This window comes from Neofelis nebulosa, chromosome 6, assembly GCF_028018385.1.
Source record: "Neofelis nebulosa isolate mNeoNeb1 chromosome 6, mNeoNeb1.pri, whole genome shotgun sequence".
Lineage (NCBI taxonomy): Eukaryota > Metazoa > Chordata > Mammalia > Carnivora > Felidae > Neofelis > Neofelis nebulosa.
This window is the reverse complement of record NC_080787.1, coordinates 92,765,792-92,778,443: the sequence shown is the minus strand read 5'-3', so window position 1 is coordinate 92,778,443 and position 12,652 is coordinate 92,765,792. Positions and strand designations below refer to the sequence as shown.

General features: G+C 40.3%; 1 long non-coding RNA gene across 1 annotated transcript; it reads left to right on the top strand.

Annotated features, from left to right (window-relative positions):
- LOC131513482 (uncharacterized) lies at positions 1-9,424 on the top strand. The gene is made up of 3 exons (XR_009262603.1): positions 1-179; positions 7,436-7,529; positions 9,293-9,424. It is a non-coding gene; the product is annotated as an uncharacterized LOC131513482 (long non-coding RNA).
- The last annotated feature ends 3,228 nt before the right edge of the window (positions 9,425-12,652 follow it).

Genomic DNA, 12,652 nt, shown 5'->3' with positions numbered 1-12,652 from the left:
GCATGGAGTGGGTGGAGAAGGTGGGTGGCTGAGATGAAGTGGCCTCCTTTCTCGGCCTCATCTGGCTCTGTGAAGTTGCTGCTGCCTGCTGTGTGCAATGGTGACCAGGACTGAGACTGATGTTGCATCACCGGATAGCACACGAGACGTCCTTTGGGTATCCTGCCCACCTTCCTAGGGTGAGTAATCCCAGGGAGGCACAGCCACATCTCCCTGCCTCCCCCAGCAGGGTCCACTTCATAGAGTCTTCACATGCCCAGTAGAATGGTTTCGGGGTGGAACCTGGCAGACTGTGCTTCGGGCTACCTTCCGTGCCACATCCCAACACAAGATTACCTGTCTGGGAGACTTCAGGAGCAGTCTTTGCTCAGGTCCTTCAAGGGAGGCCACCCCATGTTCCTGCTGCCCTGTCCATTCTCTGGCAACAGGAGATAGGTTGCAGGCTTTGCCTGAGAGCAAATACCAGATGAGATGCCAAATCCACTTTATTTAGAATCACCGCAAATTCAGAATTTCAGGAGAAATTCTCTTGGGTACCTCACCTTTAACCACTCTCTCAATCCCCCACTACAAATCTCCCTCAAAGAAGGGACAACGCAAGTGGTTCTTACCTTCCTTCTCAGATTGAGTGCCCATATTCTTCTGCAGCTCTCTCACACCACCATGGCTACCTGCGCATTGTGAATGGTGCTTCAGAGTGTGTTTCCATGAGCTTGGAACCTGAGGAATTGTAAGTTGTCATCAGTTTTGTTTTTTGGGGTTTTTTTCCCCCAACTATGAACATCTCCATAGTAATCTATGCTCTTTCTGTTTAAAAATCGGATGGAGGAAAGTTCTGTTGGCAGTCCAGAACGACAGGGCAAGGCCCTTTTAGTTAATTATTTATATCATCTCTGCAAGAAAGCAGTACTAAAAAGAATTCAGTGACTGAGAAAGTAAGAAAAAAATTGATATATATAATGAGCAGCTTGCACTGTGAAGTGTTGTCCTCAATAAAAATTTACAGGTGCACCTGTGTGGCTCAGTAGGTTGAGCATCAGACTCTTGATTTTGGCTCAGGTTGTGATCCCAGGGTTGTGGGATGGAGCCCCATGTCAGGCTCCATGCTGAGCCTCTCCCCTGCTCTGCCCCTCTCCCCTGCTCATGCTGTCTCTCTCTCTCTCTCAAATAAAAAGTGAAATAAAATAAATCTACAGAAATCTGTATTTTTGCAAGTTCCCTAGGTAAGGCCCTTCATGAGCCAGTTTTGGGCTAGTGACAGTTGACAGTGTTCTCCTTGCCACTGTCAGATAGATAGAACAATAAGATGTATGCTAGCCATTCCAGAACATTGGTGAACATCTGGCATTTGGGTGGCTGATCATTCAGAGTAAGAGAAGCAGTAAGGAAAAGATGCCTAGAGAAAGCTCAGATATGAGATGATGAAGCCAGCTGTTGTGTGAACTAGTTTGCACTTCTTATGAAGCCTGGCTGTACTTGGTATAATTGGGGTGTGGAAGATCCACTACTATCTTTATGATAAGCCCACTCTCCTCCTTTTCCATTAGTTAATGGATATCTGATCCTTCATCTCCCCAAAGGGATGAAAGTCGGTTCTTGGGAGGCAAGTGAAAGGAATCTTAGATATTACAATGGTTCGTGGCCCTCCCAAACTCAGCCCTCCTCTAAAATCTTGTTCCTTAGTTTTTAATTCCATTCCTCTCTTTAGGGAGAAAGTTAATCTAATCTAAATTTTAATTAATTAACTAATTAATTAAAATGATTTAATTTAAATTCATTGATTAAAATAAAATTTGCTCTTTAGGGGAATGGTAGAGGAAAAAAAAGTTGAGAAACATCCAACATGACCTGACAGAGCCATATATGCTTTCCTCCAAGTATTTCCACAAAACCAAACCAAAGCAAAACAAAAATTCAACACCAAAACACGAAGAAAAGCAAGGCAATTCTTTCCTCCAAAGTTCCTAAGATTCTCTTACAACATCCACAAAAGTGAATGTTGAGTTAGATGGACCCAGTCCATTTGTAGTCCATGCTTAGAGCAGCAGGAAGTCATCCACATTCTTATCCTGTTGGAGAAAGAGAACTTAGACTTGTCTTCTGTCCAATACTCACTCCCTAAACACTGATCTTCAGCGCTCTGTTTTGCACCTAAGATATCAGAAGATCAGTAAGCTTATATGACAAGAAATAAAATTTGACTATAAAAATAATAAGCCAATTGCCTGTTTTATATGGTTTTTTTTGTTAGCAAAATAATATTCTTACTCCCAATACTGATAAAACTTTAGAAGAAGGATCTTATATTTCCCTGTGTTACCATCCTTTCCCATGTCACTCTCCTCTAAACTCAGAAAAAATTATCTATAGGAGTTTGAAGTTTCTGTTAATGTGTTGTGTTACTTTATGCTAACATAGTCTTTTATAAAACCAAATCAAGCATATACCATCTATGGAAGAAGACAAATTCATACAGTTGAGGAACTCTCTTCTATACAGTATAATACTACCACAAGAATCATTGAAATTGGAAAATAAACCAGATAATGAAAGCCATTTTTCTGCCTCATTAAAAATCTCCACCACTTGAAGGTAGGTTGGTCCTGTCTACTTCTACATAATCTTAACATTTGATTGTTGCACCATTAAAACGTTTACCCTCTTATTCATCTCAATAGCTGAAGAACCTCTTTGATGATATAGATGAGACTCTACTTGGATCCTCACCTATATCTGGGTGATTTTAATCCTAAAGTGGAGTGTGTTTTCTAGGCTAATTGGCTAAGAGGCTCTTTTCCCTTCCACACACTTTTTTAAAAATTACCTTGAGTTCTGAAAGCAGTATGTGTTCTTTCAAGTTGCCTTGTTCACTCCTCTTGAAATCAACTATAAACATTCACCTAAAAGAAACCTGGAATATGGGATGTTTTGAATTTGTAAAAGACACAGTAGGAGCACTAATGGTGGGTAGATTTCTCGATTCTCTGGCTTACCCCATTGATTTATTTTTTCAACGTTTTTTTTTTTTTTTTTTTTTTTTTTTTTTTTGGGACAGAGAGAGACAGAGCATGAACGGGGGAGGTGCAGAGAGAGGGAGACACAGAATCGGAAACAGGCTCCAGGCTCCGAGCCATCAGCCCAGAGCCTGACGCGGGGCTCGAACTCACAGACCGCGAGATCGTGACCTGGCTGAAGTCGGACGCTTAACCGACTGCGCCACCCAGGCGCCCCTACCCCATTGATTTAAAACAAAAAAACTCTGACTAACTTTTCTTTAAACCTTTCACTTCATAATAGGGTAAAGTCTGAGTCCTGTGTGTACTCATCTCTACTCATTAGGTAACATAAATGTCATGGATATTTATTTATAAATCAATAGGAAATGTTGCCAGTTTAACACCAAAAAAAAAAAAAAAAAAGAAAAGAAAAGAAAAGAAAAAGACATGACTCAATAACAGAAGAGTTAAAAATATTGAATATTTAGGGGCTTTTACTGACAGTACAGATCAAGGATTGCCATTGTTATTGATCATCTAAGCTACAGGTAGGCATCATTTTTGTTCATATTAAGATTCCTTTCTCAATAATAAGACATGATAAAGATGAAGAAGATTGTAATTCATACCCATCTGACTGAAAGGGCCTCTTTCAGATGTGAGTTACAGAAAAATCCCAAAGCGTAGGGAGGATTTATTGGCTCCTGTAAAGCCCAGGGGTAGAGCTGGCTTTCAGGTACAACATTTACAGGGGGAAGGTTCCCTTTGTCTCCTGACTGGGCTGTCTTACTCTCCTCTGTGAGTTGGCCTCTTTTCCAGGCTCTATTCTGTGGCGAGAAGATTGGAAGAGATTCTAAACAATCCTGTCGGGACCTATACTGGGTATTCCCTGTTCCTCCTCGACCTACCTTGACCCCTAGCAATGTGACTTAACACTATGCCTGTTCGGACTTGTACCACCCAATCCCACTTATCCAGAACCCTAGACTATTTCTTCCTGACTAGCTTATTTTATTGCCTTCTAGACATCAGTGTGATGTTCTATGAGTGGTTACTTTATTTTTTAGGGATCCATGGTTCTTGATCCTGACTGCTTACTCAAATACCCAGAGAGCATTTAAAGAATACAATTGTCTAGGGCACACCCAGAGCAAATAAATTAAAAAGCTAGGAATGGGACACAGGCACTGATATATATTTAAAAAGCTCCCCAATAATTTCATATATAATCTTAATTGTTGGTATGCTGGTCAATGTTTAACAACCAGCTCTCTGGAGTGGAGGGATTTGTAGTGTTTGCTGATTTCCATGGTGTTAGTTCCTCCACCATGGCCAATTCAAGCTTCGAATCTGACATCACTTAGCGTGGAGATGGGAAGAGATGCACACTGTTGGCTCTGGTGAGTTCTGACATGTCTATAGCACACAATATATGCAAGTGGAATCATAGGTTTGGATGACTAGTAGCTTCTCTTCTGCAGCACTTAACACTGTTGACTAATACCTCTTTCCCCCAAGTTGTCTCGGCTTGGTTTCTGGGATACAACAAACCTTTCTTGAGTTCTCCTCCTGTTTCTCTGAATGCCCTTTCTCTAGTCATCTCTTCAGACCTACCTTCTTTAACCAAACTTAACATGGCTAGTCCTAGGTTCTCCTCACCTGACACTAAATTCTCCCTCATTCTTATGGTCTCATTCCTGCCCTTGCCCCAATTACTATCTATGTAATTAAGGACTCTGAATACATTCCTTCAGCAGTGACTTTTCCCCTGGGCAGACCCCCAATATCCAACTGCCTACTCCACAGCTCCACATGTATGTCATATATATATATACACACACACACACACACATATATACATGTATATATACACATATGTATATATACATGTATATATACATACACATGTATACGTATACATATATAAATATACATATATATGTATACATATACATATGTATACATATACATATATACATATATATATCTACATATATACATATATGTGTGTGTATGTATATATATATATATATATATATATATATATATATATATCTCTGAAATTCAACATTATAAAAATGATATGGCTCTTCCTTCATCCCCCGAAAACCCATTGCCTTCTGGTTTTCTCTAGCTCAGTGAATGGCATGATCATTCACACTGTGGGACAAGCCAGAATCCAGGGCGTTACTGTTGACACCTGCTAACCTTCATATCAAACAGTCGCTACATCCTACAGATCTTCACTTCCTTAAATTGCTCTTGAAATCATTCACTTCTCCCCATGGTCAGCGCTGAAATAAACCATAGAGGAGAGAGATGCTAACTTCCAAGAGAGGTGCATCTGAGCTGACACTTGAAGGCTGAGCAGGATATTGCTGACGAAAGGAAGGAAGGTGTTTGGGGCAGAGAAAGCAGCATGCTGACTGAACCACGACAGACTCACAGATGCCATTTACCTCTCTCCTTGCCTGTCTACCAAACATCACAAGTTTAACACAGGAAAAACAGAGACTTGATTCTGCCCACTTCTCTGTATTTTGAATTATTCTTCCCTATCTCGGGAAATGGCCTAACTTTCCATTCACCAGTTGCTGAAGGCAAACACCTTGGAATCATCTTTCTTTCATCACCACACCCGGCTCCTCAGGACATTTTATCTACTCTACCTAAAAGGTGTCCTGAATCTACCTTTCTCTATCTGCACTGCCACTATCCTATCCAAGCAATCTGCATACCTTGCTTGAATCATAGCAATGTGCTCCTTAGTAGCCTCCATAAATTCCTTTTTCAACATAGCCGGATGATTTTATAAAGATAATCAGATCATATTTCTCACTTGATGAAAGTCTTCCAATTGCTTCCCATTACACTAAGAATAAAGGCCATCTCCTAGCCCTAGCCTATACGTCTCAACATGGCTTGCACCCTGACCACCTTTCCTACCATGTTCATTGCCAACTTCCCTCCGGGCTCCACCAGCATTGGCCTTTTTTCCTGCTTGACAAACATGCAAATCTCCCTTTCCCCTCAATATTTCCCCTCTTCCTAGGTCTTATGAACCTTCATGCCTGTAGTGATCTTCTGGAATGATCTGACCCCAAATCTTCATCTCTTCAAGAAGGCCTCCCTGTCCATAGAAACTTCATGAGCTCCTGGCCTGCCTACTTTTCTTACTGACCACAACATTGCTCTTTTCCATTTTCTTTTTTTTTTTTAATTTTTAAAAACTTTATTTATTAATTCTGAGAGAGAAAGGGGGAGAGAGAGAGAGAGAGAGAGAGAGAGAGAGAGAGAGAGAGAGAGAGAATGAATCCCAAGCAGGCTCCACATCATCAGCACCGAGCCCAATGCAGGGCTCAAATTCACAAACTGTAACATCATGACCTGAGCTGAAATCAAGAGTCAGATGCTTAACCGACTGAGCCATTCAGGCACCCCTTTTCCATTTTCTTTGTAGCACTTCTCATTGTGCTCAAAATATATCCTTTTATCTGTTTACCTCTCTGCCAGCATATATATATATATATATACATACATATATATATATATGTATGTATATATATATACATACATACACACACACTCCTTCCTACCTGACCAAAAGTCTCTTTGAGCGCAGCAATCTTGTCTGTTTTATGTATCCCTATTTTCCTAGTATCTAGAATTGTTCCTGGACCATAGTAAGTACTTGGTAAATATTTACTGTTGACAAATATGTACTGTTGAAAATGTTTTCAAAGACTAAGATAAGAATAAAAGAACTATTTGCTTTGTATATTTCTTGTTCAAATGACTTAAATGGCCTCAAGAAATCAATTATATCCCTTCTTTCATTGGTCCCTTACTCTGTAAAATGCAAATAATGCTTCCTATATATTTGCAAATATGAAGAGTTTAAAGATGTCTGAGAATATAAAGTATTTTTATGGCATAAATATATGGTAAATAAATATGTGGTAGGGACACCAACTATTAAAGCATGATTATCTACACCCCGTCCCCACAGCTTCTGAGAAGTCCATCTTGGCCTGATCATGTGCATCAGAGAAAAGAACGAGGAGGAAATTGAAGAGGAAAGGGGGTTAATAAGATTTGTATTGTAGATGGAGAGTACTAACTCACTGAAGAGGAAAAAAAAGGCAGAAAAAGAGAGTGAAAGAAATAAATGAGCTAGGAAGATTGTTCTGGCTGAACTAGAGGGCAGGTTTTGGATTGCTGGGAGAAAGGAAGCAGAATTAGGGTGGGCCCTGGCAGCAAGGAGTTGTGTGTGGGGAGACCGGCAGGGGAGGGGATGGGGGGGATAAGTGGGGGGAGGGCATGTGGATAGGGAAAGAGGATTTCAAAAAGACTTTCTGTGGTTTATGAGTCCTTTTTGGAATTTCCAGAGATGACAGTAAAGACTTAATTTGCTTTTCAATTAATTTTTTGGCTGCCAGTTTGTTTTCTTTACAGCAAAGCACACCCCCCTTCTGCGAACTGGCCCTGGGGAGAGAGCAAGTGGTCTGGCTTTGTGAGGAATACAAGGGAAATGTAAGTGTCATTGGCTAGCCCCCGACCTTCTTCCCTATTACACTTCCCATAGACTTCAATGGGCCATGGGTCTCAAGAGCAGCACCTTGCATGCTGGAAGACTGGGAAGACAGATTAGGAATTCAATTAAATGAAGGCCTCCAATGTGGAGGGCACTGGGCTAGGAGCTTGGGGAAGTTTATTAACTTGCCCAAGGTTATACAGCTGAGCCAGGATTTCACAGGGCTCTATCCAGCTCCAGAAGAGCCTTATGACACAGTGCCTTCCAGCAGCTGATAAAGTGAGAAAACCTTGCTCTTGGCACTAGAAAGCTGGGTGATAGATCTGGCTCCGGCCCTTACCAGCCATGCAACTTTGGGAACCACATGGAACCATATCCGCACTTCTAAAATAAAACGTTGGACCAGGTCAGTGGCTTCCAGACACCAATTTGAGTGCCAGTGACAGTCTGAGAGGAAGTTTCCATTGGTCAGTGGCAAGGAAAAAAAAAAAAGATAATATTACATCTACGTCATTATATATTTGTTACTGGAACATTGCTAAGTGGCTTTTCTTGGAAATGGCTGTTCTATTTTTTATTATCAAAATAACTTATTTTAGGATATCATGCTGATATAGACACTAATTACTTCTGAGGAAAAATATCGTCTTGGTTTATCAATATAGAAACACCACAACCCTTTGTGGGTCCACCAACAGCTGTGAATTCATTGAATTATATTATATCTGAGGTCCCTGCTGCAAACTGAAATGCTTGGTTTGGTCAAGTCGTTAAAATTGAATGAAGTGTAGGACAGCTGGCACTCAGCTGTTATAACACTGCAACTGTAACATTTACTAGCTGCATTACCTTTTAAAAAGCTTGCTCATCTCAGGGCGCCTGGGCGTGGGACTTTGGCTCAGGTCATGATCTCCTGGTTCATGAGTTCCATCCCTGCATGGGGCTCTCTGCTGTCAGCTCAGAGCTCGCTTCGGATCTTCTGTGCCCTGCTCCCTGCCCCTCCCTGGCTCCAGCTCCAGCTCTCTCTTTCTCTCAAAAATAAGTAAAAAAAAAAAAAAAAAAAAGCCTGCTCATCTCAAACAAATAATAGCCAAATACAGGTATCTGTGGCTAGTCTGTGACTGCTGGTTACTACTTTGCAAACCCTACTCAGTTAATTTGTAACGGTTTTCTTGCAGTTCTGATGGTCTGAGGTTCTGTTTTGAATCCCCTACCAAAATTTTTAAGCACATAATTATTTTAATAATTTCATGCATTGGTTAACATGGCAATCAAATTATATTAGGGTGTGTCCTATAAGTGCTTCACATCATTGTGGAGACTGTTTGGCAACAACAAAGAGCAGGCCTTTACACACCATTATACAGGCTCTTTGCTTGGGTAAAAGTGTGAAGTCAGGGCCTGTTCAGAATGTTTGACAAAACATAAGCTGAACTTATGTATTGACTATGTCACAGATTATGATTGAGCAGCAGAGTTACTAGGTCTCATTCTTTACATTTTTATTTTATTGTTTCTTCATGAATATGATAATAGCATTCCCACCAAATTAATGAAATAAGCAGTTGGGCTATCGCCTGCATGATAACATCTCAAAAGCAAGAAGTGAAGCCTGCTCTAACGATTTTCCAGTTTCGGGACTAGCAACACAGGCTTTTAAACATTTTCCAGAAGTTCTAGTTTTTTTGGGTTCTTCAACTTTATGAACTATTGGAAACTATCCTTTTCTATGATGTAACTTTAATCCATCCTCCTTTCTCAGGGGGAAAGAAAAGAATCAGCCAACAAAAGAAATTATTTCCTGGAGGTATGCAAAATGAGAAGACACGCCATCAATCTACGTAATTCTTTGTTTTGATGTGTGATTGTAGACGGGGCTACAAAGGAGAGCTTCCAGGCATGGTAAGTGTCCAACCCTGTCGGTGTTAGTTCCCGCAAAAGTCCAATAAGGAAAAAAAAAGTGTGATGGGTTTGAGCATTATTTGAAGGAGCACTGAGAATCAAGAACAGGAAGCTCTGAGAGATAAATGACCTCAAGGCTCTCATTTAGAAATGAGGCCCTCCTGGGATAGGGGACAACTGGAGGCCCACCGGCCACTAGAAGCACCAAGATCATGAGAGCACACCTCTCTCTGGCGTGTGAGTGTTCTTTCTACGAGTCCCGATTAATCAGTGAACAATGGTTGTCCTTCACCATGCTTACAAGTCCCAGCCTCTTCCAGTCTAAGTCTCCAATGTGACAACATTATCCTTAAAATCTTACCCTTGGTCCTATGCCCTTTGATCCATCTTTCAAATTTGAGCTTCTGAGAGAAGTCTTCTGCGACTACCCCTGCCTCCCTGTGCTCATCTTTGCCTTGGTCCAAGTGCAGTGTCATCTAGTGATTTATGTGTGTTTGGGGATTCTCCAGTCTGAACTACGTTCCCAGTGAAGTCTCAAGGTGTGGGGATCCGTCCTGATTTTTCTCTGAACTTTCAGAAGCCACGTATATGACACGTAAGGATACCCAAAGTGAGGTCCACACAAAAGTGAAGTTCATGGGATAATTCCATGAGCTTCTGCTATTGTGGGAGCTGAGTGGAAATAGTATTCCACGATTGAGTATATCTACGAAACAGTGAGTCAAATAACTTCAAACACCTTTTCCTGAATGACTTCTCAGATGGTGCATTTATAAGAGGGTAATTAGTAGGGCTTCTCGTACCGATTTTATTTTAGGATCCTTTTTTATTCAAGAAATGTACTTAGAAGAATTCTAGTCTTATGACAATGATCACTAGTGCATAGAGAATACCAAATACTAGTGCATAGAGAATAACCTGGGGAGTTGACAAATATTTAGATTTGTAAGCCTCATCTTCACAGTGAGTGAGCCAACAGTTCTTCCAGGGAACTCAGGAATCTGCATTTTAAAAAGCGTCCTAAGCAGTGCTTCTTAAACTTTAACTTGAATAGGAATTACCTGGGATTTTGTTAAAATGCAGAATTTGATTGCATAAAAATCCAGAATGCTGGGGTGTTACTAGATTCTGCATTTCTAACAGTTCCTAGGTGAAGTTGTTGCTACTGGTCTGAAACCCACACTTAGAGTAGCAAGGCTTCCATGATTCTGACCATCCAGTGTTCTCCACTTCTGTTATCATCACAAATGTCACTGTCTTCCAAGGTTTCTGTCACTTTCAATTCATGAGTAAGTGTTGCCTTATTGGTTCATAATGAAATTCAGAGTTGTAATTTCTGTCATTGCTTATTCTACCATCTGAGAAGTGGAACAGTTAGTAAATATGTCAAGATTTATCAGGTGCTCTTGTTCTAACCTTAACACGATGTCCAGATAGCTGCAGTCTTCGTAACTCACTATTCCATCGCCAGTCTGAGCCAGGTTTCTGATCTGACTCAGATACTGCCATCCAGACCTCCAGTTTTACTGAACGTATCTGCTACTTCCTTTTTTTTTTGCTATTGTTGTCATATATTTGACTGTACATTTGACTTCTACATATGTTATAAGCCCCATAAATGTTACGAATGTTTTTGCCTGTAAGAATAAATTGTCTTTTCAAGAAATTAAGGAAAGAGAAAAATAATCTTTTATATGTGTTTATGTGTTTATGTGTTTATTTTTTCTGGCTCTCTTTTTCCCCGTTGTGTAGATTTCTATTTCTGTGGAGTATCATTTTCTTTTACCCTGAAGAGATTTCTTTTGCATTTCTTGGAATGTGGATTCGTTGCTGAATTCCCTCAGCTTTCATTTATCTGAAAATGTGTTTGTTTCACCTTCATTTCAACCCTTGTTTGTTCTTTTTCTCTTAAAAATTTTTTTTTATTATTTATTTATTTTTCAATTTTTTAGAGAGAGAGCACATGAGCAGGGGAGAGGAGCAGAGAGAGAGAGAGAGAGAGAGAGAGAGAGAGAGAGAGAGAGGGAGGGAGAGAATTCCAAGTAGTCTCCATGCTCAGCATGGAGCCCTATGCAGCACTCAGTCTCATGACCCTGGGATCATGACCTGAGCTGAAATCAAGAGTTGATGCTTACTCCAGTAAGCCACCCAGGAACACCTTTTTTCTTTTGAAATAACTATAGATTCATAAGAGGTTCAAAAAACTATGTGCAAGACAGTCCTCACAAATTCATCTTCATTTTTAAATGTTATGTATGTGGATACATCTGGGACTCTAAGTTTTTGTATGTTGGTACATTTGATGTCCTAGAAGTGACTGGTGTTCTGTTTAATTTTAAGTCGTTTTCTCTTTCTGACCATTTGAATAATCTCTAGTGACCTGTTTTCAAGGTCATGGATTTTTTTCTTCTGCAGTGTCCAATCTCCTGTTGAATCTATCCAATGATTGTTTGTAAATTTCAGATATGCATTTTTCAGTTCCTGAGTTTTCAATAGTTGTTTTAAAAATAGTTGCGTTGTTCTCCTGCAATAACTCTCTTCTTTCTCCATTGTATCCATCTTTTCCTAGAAGTTTCCTAGTATGTTGATAATAATAGTTCAAAGTCTTCTGCTAGTTCCAGTATCTGCTTGTATTGGATGTGTTTCCTTTTAATATAGTTCATGTTTTCCTATTTATTCTCAAGTCTCATAAGTTTGTACTGGACTCTGAACATGGTGTATAATAAACAGTGGAGACCGAGAGAAAGTTTGCTGTCTTGTTTTACTTATTTCCCAGAACAGCTAAATGCTTTTCTCCATCTGGACATAGGCTGAGGCCAGTTGGTTCTGATTTCTCCTAGAGTGGAGTGGAGCTGGAGCCAGGCTGCAGCTTTTATTAGATGAGGATCATCTGTGGTCAGCCCATCCCCAAGCTCCAGTGCCACCTCTGTGGGTGGAACTTATCAGTATTTAAGCAGGGAGGGAGTTGGGCTTTGAGTTGAGGGAGTTGATGAGGGAGTTGAGTTTAAGCAGGGAGTTTCAGATATTTTGGTTGACCTTTGGATTCATTTCTGGTAGGGCCCAAGAATTCAAGTGCCAGACTATTTGATTTCCAGGCACATCTTCATTGACTTTGTTTGCATAATTTGACACAGGTTTAGGTCAGGATGGGAAGAAAAGAATTGTCAGGCAATTTGCATTTGGAGCTCTTCCTGATTCTAGGATTCTTCCAGATTCTAAG